Below are 19,713 nucleotides of genomic sequence, written 5' to 3' on the forward strand. Positions count from 1 at the left end.
TGTCGGCAGAAATTTTGATGTAGCACTAATGGCGTGAAACCAATTTGAAACGAAAACTCTGGCTGCCAGGTCGTTGAAATTAACTTTCTTAGCCGCCTACATCGATGATTATGCTGGGGCCTCGACGCGCGAGAAGTATACCCTTGATTTTTTGTGGAGTACGGAAGCATTCCAATTTAGACTACGATGGAGCATGCAGGGTACGGCAAGGGTCCGATACTTGGACATACTATTGACGGTGGAAAAAGAGCAACCGCACCACGTTAAACCAAAGCTCTTTATCAAACACAAACTCGCGTATAATTCTGCACTGCGAATCTGGGCATCCAGCTTTCACTAAGCACGATCTAATTCGTAACATGCTCCATTTAACTAGGTAGGTCATCAGGTCGTACTTTCAGGAGTTAGTTTAATTAGTTAGTTTTTAATGAATAAAAATAGGTGAATGAATCAAATAAAATGGTGAAATGTAACTAAAAACAACTTAAATGAAAAGCAAATCAGAAATCAATTAGGAACTTCTGCGCTCCGAACCTTGCGCATTTAATTTACACCAAGCACAACATAATTCGTAACACGTTTCACAGGGCTCTAAACAATGCATCAAGTAGTGAAAAAGAAGGAGCATAAACAAAACATGGGCTTTGCTTTTGGGTAATGGGAATTCCTGGTGACCCTTTTTGACAAAAGCACACCCAGGCTGAAATCCAGAGAGATACGGAGCCTGTCTTCTTTTTGGAGCCCAAAGTCGTCTGCAAAGCACAGGACCATCCAGACAGAAAAATAAGTGAATCCATTCGTAAAGGGAATGTTTCACATTGGACGATACTGAAGAGAGCATCAGTTCTAATGTAAAAATGCCGGTTTATAACAAACGCCAGATATTAAGGCCTCGACAATTGCATGTTCCTTGGCCTTGTTCGGCGCATGGGTTATGGAATGGCAGGATATGAATGATATTATGACGTCACGAGCGCCAAGTTGATTCTGAAATACTCTCCCCGCCATATTTTTCCCCATTTTCGCGGGCGTGTAGCTCAGAAACTAGAGGGACTTTGGTCTTAAGGGGCGGATTGTGAACAGCACGGAAAGCTTTTCGAGGTGGCTATTTCAATTTAAAACTCCATGTAAAACTCCCTTTATTAAACAAAAACTTAGTTGAAAAACATATTGATATAAATCCCGTGTCAAAATCATATAACTCCCCCTTTAAACGAAGCCGGTAACCAGACTAAAACGCACAAGCTAGTCATGACCGACGATGCAAACTTGATTCGCGTCCTAATGCGCGAGGTGTGCTAGCTTAAAATCGGCTACATATACGCGTGGTGCCTGGGTTTGATATTCAGTGCCTTTATAGTTAAAATCGTTACTGATCGTTAATGGATTAAAATCGGGTCTACACTGTATGGTAGTAATGACTGAAAATTCCTCCCAGGTTAATCCTCTGAATGTTGGTTACTTGAAAAAAGCTGTGACTCGCCATTAAAGGACATTCGTTACGATAAAGACACCGCCGAAATATTAAGGCATCTATATTTCATTCCGGTCATTCTGCAAGGAATAGGGTTAGCAGTACTATCTCATCTATATAATACAACATTGGCTACACCGGCAGTGAATTCAATCATTGCATTGGCAGTAACTGTAGGCTTCGGACATACATTTTCAATTTTGTTCCCTAAACTCATCATTCTTTTTTGCTTGTCTCTGTCGCATCGTTTTCACCTCCAGCCACTCTCCTTCGTGTGAGCTTTCCCCGCAAGGTTAGCCGGCAGTGCACCACATGAGCCCATTGAGGACACTACTTGGTTTGTATATGGATCTGAGTTACGCTAGTGTGTCGTACTTGTGCATGATGTATGATGTGCTTGAATGCTCTGGGATTATCTGGCTGAGAAATGACTGTTATTTTTCTGTGTCTATGGTATGCTGTACTATTGCAGAAACCGGCACGATGATGCGTGAACATCCTTGGCACGAATACAGCTGTGCGTAGCGCTAGAACCGCTATGCCTGCACGCATCTCAGGAGCTGCTTCTTCGCCGCGTTGCAGGTCGGAGAATGGCTGTGGCCGCTCCAGTAACTAATGGTCAATGGATGTATTGCATGTTTCTTATGTGTCATATCTATCTCTCCTTCCTCCTGGTCATTCTACGACGAATAAGGCTAACAGCACTGCCTTATCTATAGAACACAACATTAGCTGCACTGCCAGTGCATTTGATCACTGAACTGGCAGCAACTAATGGTCAATGAACGTACTGCATGGTCCCAATTTCAAACGCGTTTCCTGGAAATTTCTTTAATATGTTTTTGCTTATTTTAAAAACCCTACTTACTTTCTTGAAATAAGCATAGCATTGACTGCTATTCCATTGGGCAAACCCTCTCATCATACAAATGTTCCAGATTGCTGTCACGAGTATAGTACAGCACCGTGATTTGCATTGCTTTAACACGTTATGGATAAGACTGGCAGTGAACTAGCTAGCTGTTCAGGAAATTATTGCTAGTTATCTTAAGCTGTATGTTGCCTCGCAAACTTGCCAAGAACTCGTTCTCATGTGTCTGGCTACTGCAAATTGCATCATGTTATGTGAATTGAAATCAGTGTTGATATGTTACATGCAAACTTGTATCATACCTCATGCCGAATCGGCTCGTGAGTCAATCGTTCTAGAGTGAGTCGTGAGCTGTGTTGGCTAACCAGAAAAAAATGCGCTTTGAGCCATAAGCTGAACCGCATTTCTCATAAATTTCATGGGAGAATCGTGGAGTGATCATTTCTAGCAATGCCACGTCAGTGAGTCATGTGGCGCAAGTGAGTATGGTAACACGAGGAAACACGGCATGCCCTAAACAAATTAACATATAATTTCAGAGTATCACAATGAACAGTATTCGGCATCAGCAAAACTTTTTGCAATACCAGGTCAAATTTGCTTTTGTAATTTAGCACCAAACACAATATTGTTGATCCTGAACTCAAGCTTGCCAAATCTCAGTGGGGAACCAAAAGATATCACATAGTATCGAGGTCCTACATTCCCGTACCTTATGCTGAAATCAGTGAAAGATTTCTGATACCTATAAAATGCAACAGCTGATCATATTTTTCATTTTCCATTGTCACAACAATGAACTTATTCATACCTGACCACCCATTCACCACTTGAGCTGCTGTAAGCATGCTATTGCTGAAGCGAAATGAAATAAACAACAGCAGTTTCACATGCGGATTTAATATCGCGGAAGGTGACGTCCCGGGGATTCTCAATAAATATTTCCGCGCAATACGCAACTTACAAGTGAGAATTTGGGCCAATAGTCTTGGAAAACGGGTACAGTAGCGCACAACACCAATCTCCACGCAGCGCGTTAAGCGGCTTTGACTCCCTAACACATCAGGGACCTGAGATGGGTTTAAGCCACCTTGGTGGAAACGACAGTCGGCGCCTACGCTAGCCCATCTCTAGTTCCGTTGTCAAGAGTTCAGTTCAGTTAAGTACAATTCCTTCCTGAGTGGAAGACGTGGGTCGACTGTGGTGGATTTTTGCTGGGCTTTTCTTGTGAGAAATTGTTACCTGGCAGTGAACGAAACCCTCAGGGGTAATCCATAATGGTATCTCCTAGCAACTTTCTCTGCATATAAATTTAGTCAGAAGTAGAATCTCCAGTGTTATCTAACCTTTACGGAGGATCGGTTCTTTTACCAAAGCCAAAAGAGGCACTTGCGACTATGTCGAAGGTCCAGCCATCTGATGGCCAAAAGAAGCCGTTAAATCTAGGCGCTGGCCATCATTTGCCACCGCAAGCACAAAAAGCGAAGCTGGAACTGCTGTACCAAAATACATGCCGATTTCATTCACAGAAAATGAAGACATCATTGTACGAAGAGCTGACAAATCTCAAACTTACGTGATCCCGGACCCCGTCGGCTGCAAAGAAAAAAACAATGATTTCCTGAACGCCGAGACCAAGCTTAAAAAGATCGCAAAAAACCAGCAGCTTAAATGACAGACAAATGACATAACCGTTGCCACTAATGACCTCACTAATAACCACACTAAAGACCTCCAGATGAAGCGAATCACCGGTGAGCATAAGCTTTAGCATTAATAGTAAGCTTAGTATAGGTAAGTATATGTGATACCTTTGTGGCAATGTTAAAACTCATAACACCGACAACACATTGAGATCCGTAATATCGCAAATCTCCTTACCAGTCTATGACCTTCCCAAAAGGCTCCACAAGATACTGACCTCCCATGTTCCATCCATGTACCCCCTAAAATCACCACGCGATTTCGTCGATTTACTAAAACAAGAACAAAGCTAGGCATGCCAGCATCCATACATGCTAGTAGTCTGTTCAGAAATGTACCTGTCGAACGGAGTATTAACATGCTCGTCATTCCCGGACACAAAGTGCGCGCGATATTGAGGTTGTGCGCCACCAAGGCACCCTTCCGATAACCTAATGGTAAGCTGTTTTGCCGAACAGAAGGCGTTGCGACGGGCTCACCACTGGGAGTCCTGTTTGTCCAAACCTTTGTGTCCTCGGTTGAGCAAGACGTTCTGCCGATGATGCCATTAAAACCTCGTCTGCACGGGCCATATGGAATGACATTTTAGCGGACATCAAAGATCTTACCGCTCTGAACATGCTGAAAGCCGAAGTCGATCTTGTATCAGGCCTAAATTTTACTATCGAGGAGTTTGGGAAATGATCAGTTTTTTTTGGAAGCATGAATCGGCGCTTTACACAAGACCTTTGCAACCGGCGTCCGCCGACAAGATTCGGCTCCACTCAAAGAAAATGTCATATGTCACCATAAATGCAACATAGGAGACTATGCACTCCTATCTTGTAGTGCATATAGTGCACGACACCCTCCAGACGTCTGACCATGCACCTGCAAGACAGCGGTCCACGCACACACGTATACCGAACATATAGCCCACCTGACACGCCAAATGCTCAACAATAGCACAAAAGTCATCACACGCTCCACACACAGACGAAGACTTATCGCTCTAGAACCAATACGTCCGCAAATAGGATCCTTTCATTATCAGGCAAACAAATGCACCTTGAACCCTCCATTTGTACGGAGGGCCATCATCAGGGCGGAGATTGTAGAGGTTTTGCGTGCCGCGGATGAGCGTTGTTGCCTGTCAATGATAAGTATATGCAATGCGTAAATGTTAAGGTTTGTATTATGATATGTATGCATGTTTCCGCCACAGCGGTACAAAAAACAAAAACAGGTATATAGGCATGAGGCCCATATTTGAATAGTCACGAAAAAACGTGAGTTTTACAGTTACGCGATCATATCGACCGTCTAAAACCGTCGCTCTAGACAATGTCCATTGAACGATGAAACGTTGAGAAGGTAACTAGTACCAGGTCACACAACAAGGAAATCTATGCTTTGTTTGCATGAGCTTTGGTACCATTTCAAACAAAAAAAGAGAAGAAGCAAAAGCTGTCTCAGAATTAATGGGAAAACATGAAAAAGATTATCTGTACTGAGTGCGCCGTGATTTCTTTTAACAAAATATGTTTAAAAAACAATCTCGTAACTTTTAAATCAATATATATATATATATATATATATATATATATATATATATATATATATATATATATATATATAGCCAGAAATGGGTCGTGTCTTTAGTTTTACAAGCTGCCTGAGCCATGAGTGAAGTGATTCAAGGCAAGCGATGAGTCTGAGCTGAGTGGAATAAAAAAGATTGGAACGGCTATGAGCTGTGAGCTGAATGTAACTCCCAAATCCCTCAGCCAATCCTGAGCCAACTCAAAAACTTCAGTCGAACCAAGTCTGGCCACGTGACACCCAATTTCGAGGGTAAGTTCCGGCCTCGTTTTCTTTCAATAGCCTTCTTCACGATGGATTAAGTCATGAAAAATTAAAAGATTTTAAATGTTTCCATGAAGTTCCCTACATGCTACACCCTGACGAGGAAAAGTTGGTTTATGTACGTCCACTCACATGCAGTTGGTAAAATACACGTAACCAACGAAGAATAACTTCGTTATGTTAAAGGTAGTGCCCAACCTTCCAAGCACATTTAAGAAGAAAGAAAAATTATAATGAAGCACCAGGACTAGTAACTGGCTAGTGCCACTGGAGCGCCATCATGACATAGTAAGGATATCCATGATTTCCGAGCCCAACTTCCGGCTGTCAATGCTCGCAACAGTATTATCCTTCTTCCCTGCGGTGGCGACCACCGCAGTCATGGCAACGATCATGAGCACCCTACTGCTGCGATAAAGGGAATGTTTGTCGGTGGTTCGGCGGGCGATGCTGTCGCCGAGAAGCGCATCGGTTGGGGTTTAAATCATCTGGTTGCATTGATCATATCATGCTTCCATTCCCAAACCCAAGGTGCGCTCCAGGAAGAGTCACTATTGTTAGCGTCGTAGGGGAGAAATAAATGCCCTGGCGTGACGCTTCATGCAATTGCGCTGTAAAACTTCATGTTAGGTTATGTATTTGTGTAAAGAGAATGGGTTACGCTTTCGTAGCATTTGTCGCACAAACATTTTGAAAGTGTGTGTTGGGAATGTTGCGGAAGACACGTTGTCAAAAGTGTGACAAATCAACTGTATTACTTTTGATAACGGTCAACGGGGAGTCAAATGAGATTTGTTCCACAGGGTCGGCTACTTCAGATGGAAATGCTGGGCTACTCAAAATAATTCAAGAGAAGATTTAAATTGCTGTCAAATCGTACGGCTCCGATGTATCAATGAATGAAAAGAGCTAGTAGGTGGGTCATTTCCTTTAAACGACTATTTGTAGACATTTCTGGGCCGATGCCTTCAGTTCACCCAAATTCTATGAAAATGTTGGGCCTGGCAATCAGCGATATGAATCTGTCGATGACGTTGGATGCTGGTTGCGCCATTGTTTACATCGGTATTTTGGGGAAGGGGGGGGGGGGCTTTGACGATCATGTCATTCAGAGACCGTCCATTTTGGATCATGTTAAGATATGTAAGCCCTGCAAGCTCAGTCCTCACCAGTATCAAGGGAAAACGGGTCGTGCACCAGGAAGTCGACGTTCCGAAACGCCAAAAGCGCCACTAAGCATTGATTTGTCCGTCAGCCACCGCGCCCTGCGACACGTCACGCTCCTACGTTGAGGTGTCCGGGGCTGATGAGCCCTCCAGTTCAGCCGAGGTCCAGCCGGTCCACATGGTCATGATGCAACGACTGCCGCCTGTCGGGCGCACGGTTATGCACCGGCCTGCTCGCCGCACCTGCCAAAGGTAATCCGGCCCATTGCCTGCTGCACTGAGGAACGTTCCAGGTGATGGTCGTCTACTGTTGCTGGCCGACCGGGCGTCCTTGACATTTATTCCCGCGCGCCGCGTGTGCCGTCTGTAAACTGCAAACTGCAAGCTGTTGCAGCGGCCCGGCGCCCGAAACGCCAGCCTGAAGCGGCTGCGGCGGAAGAAAGCAGACCGGACCGGACCGGCCACCGGGAGCAACTCTCCACGCGACGACTAAAGACTACACCCTCAAACAGGAAACGATTAATAAGAGGCATAGTTACATATAATACGATACTCAGCATAGAAGCATAGAATGAGAAGCATAGTTATACAATATGATAGCTGATAAGAAATCGTGAATGTTCACCATCCGTCACGCACGATATTTGGGGAACCTGCAGCGCACTAAGATGCGTTTTCAATGAAAGATCGTGCGGATGTATGCCAGCATTGGCAAATCGTGCATGGAAGTTATGCATGTTGAAATGCCAAACGACGGGATAAAACGTTCGCATGGTGTCGACGACCCAGCGATAGGCTCCAGCGATAGGCATTCCAGTAGCCTCGACTACACCCATCCAGTCTCGTTTTTTTCTGGCATTCCCCTCCCATGACAAGTTTGAATCATTACCACACAAGGCACCGAACATATCAAAAACCAACTCTAGGGGGATGGGCCTCCTAAAAGCTTAAAAAGCTGGGAAGCCGGAATGCTGGAATGAAAAACGGAACGGAACGGGCGCTTCCATCTAAAAGCTGGGAAAAATGAAATGCTGCGAAAATCGGCATCGGTGTCAGCTGGCTGGTACGAGTTGACGCTTGGTCCTATGTGTGAATCCCTGTGCTCAGTGTCCTAGACGTGCTGACTTTGGGTGTAAAGCAACAACCAATGAGGAGGAATTTTTCATTCCTATTCCCCATATTTTTTGGTGAATTTTTCACTCCCGCCTGACATTGTCTAATCCCACATGCCAAACCCCTATTTCCCTTTTCTGAGGTTTTCAGATGTGATCCAAAACCGAGCTCACTTGAAACCACCAAGCATAACCGAGGTTCCACAGAACCTGGACAGCTATGGCTATGTCCTGCCTCACCTACATCTGAATCATGTCTATGTATGCACAGAGCAAGGGCGCCAGGTACCTCTAAGCCCAAGAGACCCAGCGAGTTCGGCCGCTTGCACGCATTAAGTTTGGTATGTTTACAAAATGCATTACAATAGGCAGCTGTGTGCCAAACGCAAGGTTTTCACGCATCCCTATTTGTTGGTCTCACCACCACCACACCACGAAAGCAGAGCCTGCTGCAAACACCAGCAAGGCCTGGTAGAGAATTTTCCTCCACGTATTTCTTTTTTCCCGAGGAAACTTCACCACAAAATTGCATCACCCTCGAAATGCAGGATTCAAGGATTCAAAAAATGTCTTCCAAATTAAATTTACCAGATGAATATCACCATTTGAGCACTTGTTTTAACGGATTTTAAGTCAGATCAGTTGATTACAAAATTTTGCCAGGAAAGTATCGGTCTTTATATTTATTTAACTACTTTTATTTGTCTTGGTATCATACGAGTGTGATATCGCTTTATTCTTCCTTTCTTTTGGATTACCTCTAGAGGTACCATCTGTTGTTTAAAATGCTGACCAATATCTCTGCAAGCTTCTCCAACTGCAAACTTGTACGTACTTCATACATAAATTGGATTAATTCGCCAGCCGCCCAAGCATGTTTGATATGCACCCAAGAGTGAACAATTCACAGGGAATGAAGGAGACAATTTGAAGCTCGGAACTTACTTTTACCGCAATTTTTGCCCCGTTAAGCCCTTGTTTAACCGTTTTCTTGTTTCATGGCGGTGCTCAATAATGATAACTCTAAGCCTTTCGAGTGTCCAACTTACCAGGCTCCCTGACAAGGCCATCCTAATGCTGTCATACTTGGCTTTGAGACATACCTGACGCAGCTAATACAGAAATGTTTGATGGCGAAATTCTGCCCCCTGGAGATGTTTATCGCGCACACCTCTTACCTGTTTCGCTTTTTAATTTCATAGGTTGGTAGGCATGATTGATATTTATATTTAGGGTTGAGTGGGATGACTTTGTCTGCCAGCAGACCATGCAAAAGGTACTGACTCTTTGTTTTGGGGGAGCAGGGAGAAGCCAGTAAGCCTGCTGTTAACCAAGTAATTGCTTACCTTACATGCTTTCAACACATGATTGGTAACCAGAGTAAACCATTTTCTGTTTCAATCAGTCGAGTTTTGTCATAAGACAAATTATGATGCCACAAGGCATGCAATGGCCTTATTTTGTTCCACATTCTTAGTCATTTGCCCCCCATTTCTTGGCATGGTCCCTCATGGCTGCTTTAACCAGATGTTTTCTATAGCTGTTGTGGTTTGCTGACCGGCAAATGACTGTACGGTATATATGCACTATATTTTTAACACGGATACTCTAAGCTCCATAGCAATTAAAATATGAGTGAAACATTGGCATGTAACAAATAGTCAGACCATCCCATTTAAAATGTGAAGCCAACATGTAAAACTTTGCCATTAAATATGATTAAACAAGCCTGAATAGATGTCCTCGCTGCAGCTGAAAAGGCGAACAGCAAAACTGGCGTGGTCATCTAAAAGTTATGTTACTTTTGGAGAAGAGCGATTGTTTTGTGGAGCATCCTCATTATTGCCCTTGGCAGGTGAACCATGGCAATCGGAATAAGTTGTCTGAAATGATTTAAAGTGCTTTCATTTGTGTGTTGTCAATTTTGTCTAATGTCAACAAGCATGCACAAATGAACTGAAGAAAAACGCAAGTTGAAACCAGCCATAGCTATATCATGTTTTTATCACAACTGCTGCTGTCAACAGATAGGTGAGTTGAGATGATGTACAACATATAGGCTACTCTAAGTTAGATTAGGTTGGTTAAGTGTATGGCAAGTGGCAATCGGAATTGTGCAAGAATCATTAGCTCACAACTGCTGCTGTGATACAAACAGGTTAGATACGATGAGATGAAGTAAGGCCTCTTTACGTTAGACATAGTTAGGCTACTTTCATGGAATGAGCATTGCTATTTTGTAAGAAACAGTGACAAAATGTTTGTTTTACCTGACCCCACCTTAATAAAGGCCAGAGGTATGTCTATTGTGTTTGACTTGGTGATGGGTTGATGTGCAGAGGTCCATTTTGTTTTTTGTTTTTGGTTTTGTTGTGCTTTATGCTTGTTTAATTTTGTTATTTTGTTATTGAATTCCCTTGCTTTGTTTTGTGTTAAAGTGCTGTGGAAGAGAAGTGTTAAGTACAGCATTAAATTATTGGTGTTAAGAGCTGTTTATGCTAATTACCCTGTCATGAAATTACTATGCTTTAATGTATTATGTTTCACTCAAACGGCTTAAGATGTTAAAAACGAAAAAATTTTGTCAGCTTTATGATATTACGTCCATACCAACTTCAAATAGATGTCTTTGTTTGCTGAAGCATCAGTCGCCAGCTCATGAGTTCCATCTTTTGTGAATTGATTTTTCACTCCTGCATGGTCTTTTTGCGATGAATTTTTTTCCCTGCCACCCTAATTCAAAAGTAATTCTAGCTCCCTGCCTCTGCTTGTGATTGTTGCATTGCATGGCCTATGGGCCGACTTGGGCACACTTTATGCCAGTTTTTACAACAGGAGCTGTCATGATTTTCTGATAACAGGACAAATGTGTAAACAATAAATAGCGGCACGGAAAATGGCAACTATCATATATCGCTAAGCGGATTATCGACAGACAATCCGGCAATATTTGCAGGTATATATATATATATATATATATATATATATATATATATATATATGTATGTTTGATTAAAAATAACTGCTGACTCAGCATAAACGAGCTTTTTGATGCATCGTTCTAGTTTCCGGGCCTTTGACTTTGCGTCATCGCTTAGATTAAAGATGGTTCGCACAAAATTACTCATATATTCATCACTCCTTCCATTCAAACGTTTCGAGATCTTATCTCATCTTCGGAGAAGACTAAATTGCACAAGAAATAAGTTTTGAGTTTTAAAGGATGAAAAATTGCGCACTACTGTTGGAAAACATCTTTTGGTGCGGAGAACATAAATGAAGCATAACTAATTGAAGTAAGACGGATTGCTATTTTCATCTTCATACATGTAAGAAACACTCATAATGGGAACATCACAAAGACACAATGGGAACACTATTGTCACAATCACATCAGAAGTGCTCACCGCCCACCACCTAGGAGCTCAAGAGTTCTGCAAGAATTTGTCTGTCTGTTTAAGGCCGGAGAGAGTTCGTTAATTAATATGCTTTCCCAAATTTGAAGGCGTCTTCTGTCACTGCACGTCCGTAAAATGTCAGTGCTGTCTGTCAGTTGTTGTCGTGTCAATGTCATGTCGTGTTCCTGTCGCATGTGGTCCAGAGGTGCCCCGTCACGTAAGTGCATTGTCAGGCGTCGTGAGAGTGTCGTTGTGGTCACACCAATGTAGTGTGTGGGACGAAGTTTGCAGCCTTCGATGTTGCATTGGAATTGATACACTACATTGGTGCATTTCAGTGTGTCGGGTTTGTCTGGGCTGTTTCTCATAAGAAAGTTCGATATCTTCTTATTACAATAGCAAATGACAATGTCTATTTTGTGGTCGTTTTTGCCTTTAACATGTTGAGAGATAGTTTCCCGTAAAGCTTTTTCGTCCTGTTTGTGAGCAGATGTCATTTGATTTTGATAGTACAGTTTGACGGTCGGTTGGATGTCTTGCCTTCGTTTGCTGTCAAAGTGTCTTATCATATGTCGTTGTGTCTCGTTTTCAATGCCAGAATTTGAAAAACCGTTGTTCACCAGGATCTGTTTGATTCGTGTCAATTCTGAATGTAGTCCTGTCCAATCAGAGCAGTGCTTAAATGCTCGTCGAAGAAAGGACCTTATGACGCTAGTTTTGTGGCGTCGAGGACACTCACTGCCAGCATTTAATCACTGTCCGTTGTTAATCTGTTTTCGGTATACAGTCGTTTTGAATTGTTGTCCTTGTCCATCAACAGCTACGTCAAGAAAGGGTATTACGTTTTGCACACTTTGCTCTGTTGTGAATTTTAAGCCAGACCGTTCTTCGAAGGTGTTTTTGAGATGTCCTAGTTGGTCAATGCCCCTAACTTCTACAAAGATATCGTCTACGTAGCGGCAGTAAATGTCCGGTCTTATGTCGTCATTTTGTAGTATGTCGGTTTCTACGTGTCCCATAAAGAAATTAGCGAATAGAGGTCCTAGAGGTGAGCCCATCGCAACACCCTCAGTTTGGCAATACATTCGGCCATCAGGCCCGCGGAAAGGAACTTCCAACGTGCAGGCTTTTAGTAATTGTTCAAGAAGACGCCTTGATATTTTGAGAGGAGGAGTTTCAGGATGATTGTATACGCGGTCAAGGATGATGGATATGGTTCTTTCAATAGGCACGTTTGTAAATAGGTTTTCAACATCTAGAGACGCTAGTAGGCCCTTAGGTTGACGAGATCGCACTATATCAATAAACTCATCCGTTGATGACAAGCTGTAAGACATGGGAAGATATGGGGACAGAAGACCATTAAGACGTTTTGCAATTCTATAGGTTGGTGAAGGGATCTGTGAGATTATTGGACGAAGGGGGTTGCCGTTTTTGTGGGTTTTCACAGACCCATAAGCATAGCCAGGCGCAAATTCACCCGTTATCTTGGAAAAGTGTATCGTGAAAAGTGAAAAGTCAACAGCGGCATTGGCAGCAGTGATTAGTTTGTTAAGCTTGGTCTTGAGTTTGTCTGTTGGATCTTTTGTGATGTGCCGGAACTTCTTGTCGTCGTTCAAGATGCAGTTTAGTTTCATATGATATTCCTTTTTGTCAAGTATTACGTAGAGTGATGATTTGTCCGCTCGCCGAATAGTGATGTCGTCTTTTTCTCGAAGTTCCCTTGCCGCCGTCATCCAATCCAATCCAATCCAATCCAACCTAATCGTCATCAATTCCAATGCAACATCGAAGGCTGCAAACTTCGTCCCACACACTACATTGGTGTGACCACAACGACACTCTCACGACGCCTGACAATGCACTTACGTGACGGGGCACCTCTGGACCACATGCGACAGGAACACGACATGACATTGACACGACAACAGCTGACAGACAGCACTGACATTTTACGGACGTGCAGTGACAGAAGACGCCTTCAAATTTGGGAAAGCATATTAATTAACGAACTCTCTCCGGCCTTAAACAGACAGACAAATTCTTGCAGAACTCTTGAGCTCCTAGGTGGTGGGCGGTGAGCACTTCTGATGTGATTGTGACAATAGTGTTCCCATTGTGTCTTTGTGATGTTCCCATTATGAGTGTTTCTTACATGTATGAAGATGAAAATAGCAATCCATCTTACTTCAATTAGTTATGCTTCATTTATGTTCTCCGCACCAAAAGATGTTTTCCAACAGCAGTGCACAATTTTTCATCCTTTAAAACTCAAAACTTATTTCTTGTGCAATTTAGTCTTCTCCGAAGATGAGATAAGATCCCGAAACGTTTGAATGGAAGGAGTGATGAATATATGAGTAATTTTGTGCGAACCATCTTTAATCTAAGCGATGACGCAAAGTCATCGCTTAGATTAAGGCCGGAAACTAGAACGATGCATCAAAAAGCTCGTTAATGCTGAGTCAGCAGTTATTTTTAATCAAACATGTATCAAAGAAAGAATTCTGCCAAAATATTCCAATATATATATAAATATATATATATATATATATATATATATATATATGTGTGTGTGTGCTGTGGCAGTGGCAGACAACTTCCTTAAATTTAGCACTGCTGTGTGCCCCATGGACGTGGACTGCGAACAAAAAGCAAACGTCTGTACCAGCTTGGGACCGAATCCATTGCTTCCAGCAGCGGGGTTCAAAAGTGCAACAGTTTTAGCAAGGCGTGGCACTGAGTAAACCATGTTTATGCGGGCGTATCCTCCAAAAGGCGTACCTACCTACGATCCGTCGTGCCGGAGTTCCCAACACAATAGCAGGCCTCTATGAGCATCACACTGGGTCTGTGGGTGTCAATCCAGGTCTCAGAGAGGCATGCCAATATACGCAGCAATTTTGTGTGAGCAATGGAAGTGGCAGTTGCAAAAATAGACGGCATTTGCCTTTTTGGCACTTACCTGCTGCGAGCGTTTAGCCATACCGTTCTAACGAGCTGCGGTGGTTACAAACTTCAAGGGGTTTCATTTTTTGCAACTGATTTGGCACCGAGTCGAGAGATCGACGATCTAACCCCTTCCTTTATATTTGATAATGAATTTAGTCCGCTTGATTTTGACGGAAGCCAATTCTGTTTTAAGCATTTTATCCTCGATAATGGAGTCCTGAATATAGCCAGCATAGTAGTCATGTACGGCCGGATCCGGCGGGAGGGGGAGGGGGGAGGGCACTACAGGTACATACCCCTTTTGATCGGGAAGTGAAGATACCCCTGTAGAGGTCGCCTTAGGACGCCAAAGGCGCTCTTCTATGGTGTCCGCGGGCGGCGACGGGTATATGGTTATGGTTAGCCATATTAACACGACATCGTTGGCCGTGACAGGTTAGCCTTGGTGTCACCGCCTTAACTGGAAGCTTTTCACTTCAGCCTTTTAAATGGAGTAATCCACATTTGTATGGGGACAGAAATAGCCGTCTTGAAGATCATTCGATGGAGTCCACAGCCATGCCATTTTTAAAGGGAGTGTTCCATATCCATATAGGGGTTTCAACAGAAACAGCCACCTTGAATACCTTTCGGTGATGTCCACATCCCTGCCCCTCTTAAGACATAAGCCCCTCTAGTTTGAGCTTCACGCCCGCGAAAATGGGGAAGGTTTTCGGGGGAAGGGTGGAGGGGGGGGGGGGGCTATTTCAAAGCACCTTGGCATTCACGTTATAATCACGTCACTCAAATCCTGGCACTCGATAAGCCATGCAGCGATCAATGCCAATAATTATCATTGTCGAGGCGTTCATATATGGTGTCAGTGAGCACAATTTTCAGGCATAACGGCCGCCAATTGGTTCTCAATGAACGGCGTGCAAGGCTCGATAACGTAATCAAACCATTACGCACTGAGGACCATATAAGATAAACGGAGAATGGTACTGTCTTGAGCGGTGTTTTCCACCTGAAAAGTATACCAATAGTTGTGAGTTTGTTTTGTCATATCTGATGCCTGTTTCAATATCTTCCAATGTGAAACGTTACTTTTAAGATCTAGACCCTTCTAGCTTCTGGGCGCCCGCGAAGATGTGCAGACGTTTTCGGGGACTATTTCGAAGTCACTCAGGCATCCTTGGCGTCGTAACAACGTCACTCAAAATCTGCCATTTTATTAGCCAGCCTGCGTTGATCAAGGCCCAGACAAATGTAATTGCGGTGATTCACATCTGGCGTTCGTGAGCACGATTTCCAGGAATAACGACTGTCAACTGGCTTTCAATGGTGTGCAAGTTGCGGTGACGTAATCAAACCATGACGTATTGAGTAAAGTTTTTACTGAACAGGGAAACTGTGTTGTCTACAGCGGTCTTTCCCACTCAAAAGTATACGAATACTTAGAAAAGGGCTTGCTTCATCATATATGATGGATCAAACTTAATGTTTTTAATATATTCGTGATCATGAAGTGTGTAACATGCGCTTTAAACCTCTGCCCGTCCTATGACACTATGGCACTAGGTATGGTGAGTTCACCGCATCGTTTAGTCGCTCAGCAGTTACAACTTTTACTTGGTGGTGAGAGCAACCGCAACTTTATTACCAGAGGATGTTCGTGTATTGGTAAATGCACTGCCCTTTGTGACAGTGTTTTTTTCCATACGAAAGCACTTTTTTGTCTGTGTAGTGGTAAACATGGGCCTACATTAACAGTAGCTCAAGGTACGGAATTTAAGGGTGAAGTTATGCAGCCAAATTACACAACCTCCTTGCTGGATATCCCGGGGACGAAACTCTCACAAAGCTTTTTCGGGAATTCATTCCCTAAGTTGGATATATGTATATATATGTATATATATATATATATATATATATATATATATATATATATATATATATATATATATATGCAAACGGAAAAAGTTAATGAGCGTATCTTAAAGAAGCAACAATTAGATATCATACTGACATGACGGGTCGAGGTCAGGGCAAAGGCCTGCAGACCCCCGTTATATGTTTGCAGGGGTTGAGTCAACTGGGACGTTCTATTTCCTCAAAAAGTATATGCTCTTTGGCTTATTCAGGATGCCGTGTTACGAGCTGGTACATGCCACAATGGGGTCAGGTCAAGTTCATTCCATAGGTTGTCGTGATAATGTGATGTATTCATGCGACCAATGATTCAAAATATTTTCACATCCATTTTACTCGCGCTATGCAGCTTAAACGTCAGCTACAACTTTTCCCTGGTCAGTACATAGTCAGATGTAAATAGGGCCCCTAAATGAGGTCATACGAGGTCAACATGACACGCAGTAAGCTAGTCATGTCATACATGCTTCCGGATTGCTTATCCCACGGGAATCCAATATAATCACTTTTAATCTTGCATCGGGTAATCTTAGTGCCTGAAGTGATCAAAACCTGTTGTTTGTCACAGCCTATTCTGACCTTTGAAAGGCAGTCAACAGCCACGGGCAAGTTAGGGAAATTGATTTTGAACCTACTGCGTAAATAGCTACCACTTGCCCATGTCTTGTTTGAAATGCAGATTTCATAATCTTCGAAGTGGTAGAAGCTTCAATTTTCCAGAAAGGAGGACAGCAAACTTTCGTGTCGAGACAATTCCCAGTGCACAGATCACCTTTATTTATGCATGATTAGCACACTAGCATGACTTCCTCAATACCAAGAGCAGCCACACATTGCACATCATTCATTTGCATTCACATCATTTGCATTCTAAACATCAACAATGGGGCATAAGTAAAAGACTTGGCCACAGCACCCCTTTTCTGTACGGCATGTACAGTTCTCAATATTGGTAGCTTGTGGCACAGATTCTTGTCCAATATCTGTGCACAGCAACAGTCTTCTGGCATTTCTTCTCACTGTAAGGACTGAGGACGCCCCTTTTCCCATGCTTCCCCCTTAGGCACCTGTCTTACATTTTCATTGCATGTCGCTGGCATTGCTAAACAAAAAAAGTTGGATGCTACAGTTATCACCTGCTTTGAAGGGCAGAACTACCCTTTGTGATACCTTTGACATAACTGGACTCATACAGCAAATTAAGGAGCCGGGACTTCAAAGCATGTAATAGGACGGCTGCAAAAATTCCATATCTGATCGCTTTCATGGAAATGATTTTTCCTTCATCACAAAATGTTGCTTGTGTGCACTCCCATACCTAAAAAATGATGTGATGGTGAAAAATGTATGTCACTTGGGATTCAGTCCCCAACAGCCATAATGTGTATTCAGATAAAATTGCAACCCAACCCTATCCATAGATATTCAGAGCATTATAAAGTTTGCTACCTGCCATTAATGTCGTGATACTATTTCATGTCTCAAAACGCCTTCAAACACAGATCAAAAATGGAGCTCAGTTATCTGAGCAGTGCCAGGATTAATTGAAGAGATGCATCAGTTTTACAATACAATAACAATATGGTATATTTTGCATCACCAGGTTCATACACGTCTTTGCAAAAGCACATATGGAAACAACACACACGCAGAAGCAAAGTGCCAGACAGCAACCAAAGCACTAATAGCTCGCTGCAACTGGCAGCCCAATGCCACCTTGCACTAGAATCATGAAAAGAGAAAAACCTGGGCCTTAACATCACCAACAGGTTTACATATGGCTACCGCACACACCAACAGCATCGTGCACAACACACTTCTTTAGATTTCGTGCGCCATACACAAAATCTTTAAACACATAAGTAAATCCAACAACCACCTCCCACCCCCACCCCCCTCAGCATCAATGCGGTGAACTGAGGAAAAGCAAACGACACGCAGCGACGCAAATCAAGGCTGATGAAATTATTTTGTCTCTTCCACGCCACGCATTTGGTACTTAGCAAAAATGAACCTATGGCGATACACAGGGATGGCAGGGGGCTGGCTGTGATCAACTCTTTTTTAGTTGTTATGGAAATATTTGGTTTTCTTTTTATCGCAGGCCAATTGGAACCTCAATCCCTTTGAAGATTATCAAGTCCACATTTTAAACAGGAAACGACCAGAGCCGTAGCTACTTTCAAAGCAAGATCAAAGTCAATTTGTTAATGCTGTTCATGGCTATTGAATGGATTTCAAAAGCCATCGGAGTTTGAGACAAACAACAGATTCTGGTCTCGTCGAAATCTAAGGCGACACGTCGTAAGATTAAGTGATTATTTTGAACTCCTATGAGCCAGATAGTCTAGAAACATGTCTCACATGACTAACCTGATATCATGTTAGTTTACTGACCTCTTTTGAACGTATTCCCTGCATGTTGTGTACGTACTGACTATACAACTTGTATGGAACATTTTATAAGCATAACGCGAACAAAATTGATATAAAAAAATATTTTGAAGCATTGGCCGTATGAGTTAACCGAATAGTCAAGCCAAGCTATGACATAACTTTAAGCTTACCCCATCATTTCATCAACATATTAATTACTATCGCCGCCACTTTTTGAATTTGAAAACCCCGCGCTCACCCCGCACGAAAATCTTGAAACCCACCCCGCCCCGCAGAACAATTCGAAAAAAGAAGCCCGCAATGACACGCAAACAACGTTTTTATTCCTAGTAAATACTTAAAAATTTGACATGATTTCAGCCCCGGAACTAAATACTTCAACAATTCTACATCGCTATGTATTGCTTTAGCTCAGTATTTCCAGACCAGCACAGCTAAATCTTATTTATCACTCCCGTTTTGCTTGTACAGAACCCCAACCTACTGTTTGACCTCGAAGAAGGCACTATGAAAAATATACCACATTTCTTGCTTTAGTTTCTGTCTTCAAAGTAACTGCTTAACTGAGGTATCACATTTCTTTCACTTCAAGGCTTAAAATGTGACTCATTGCAAGGAAACTTCAGATCCTCAGGAGGGTCTGACCAAGAAGGGTGAGGAGGGTCTGGCCAAAACACAACAATTTTGGTCAAAGATAAAATTCTGGTGTCCAAAACATCATCCGCATGGCTTTTCAGAAGGCACTCAGAATAATGTAACGACCAATGCCTTGAAAGTAAGGGCATATGACAAGTCTTACTCTAGAAAACATTACTCAACTTGTGTTCACCTATGCTACTTATTCACTTAATTTGCATTTATGCATGCGTTCATGTTATCCCTT

The sequence above is a fragment of the Pollicipes pollicipes genome, unplaced genomic scaffold, assembly GCF_011947565.3.
Source record: "Pollicipes pollicipes isolate AB1234 unplaced genomic scaffold, Ppol_2.1 Scaffold_5724;HRSCAF=6776_pilon_pilon_pilon, whole genome shotgun sequence".
NCBI classification, from domain to species: Eukaryota; Metazoa; Arthropoda; class Thecostraca; order Pollicipedomorpha; family Pollicipedidae; genus Pollicipes; species Pollicipes pollicipes.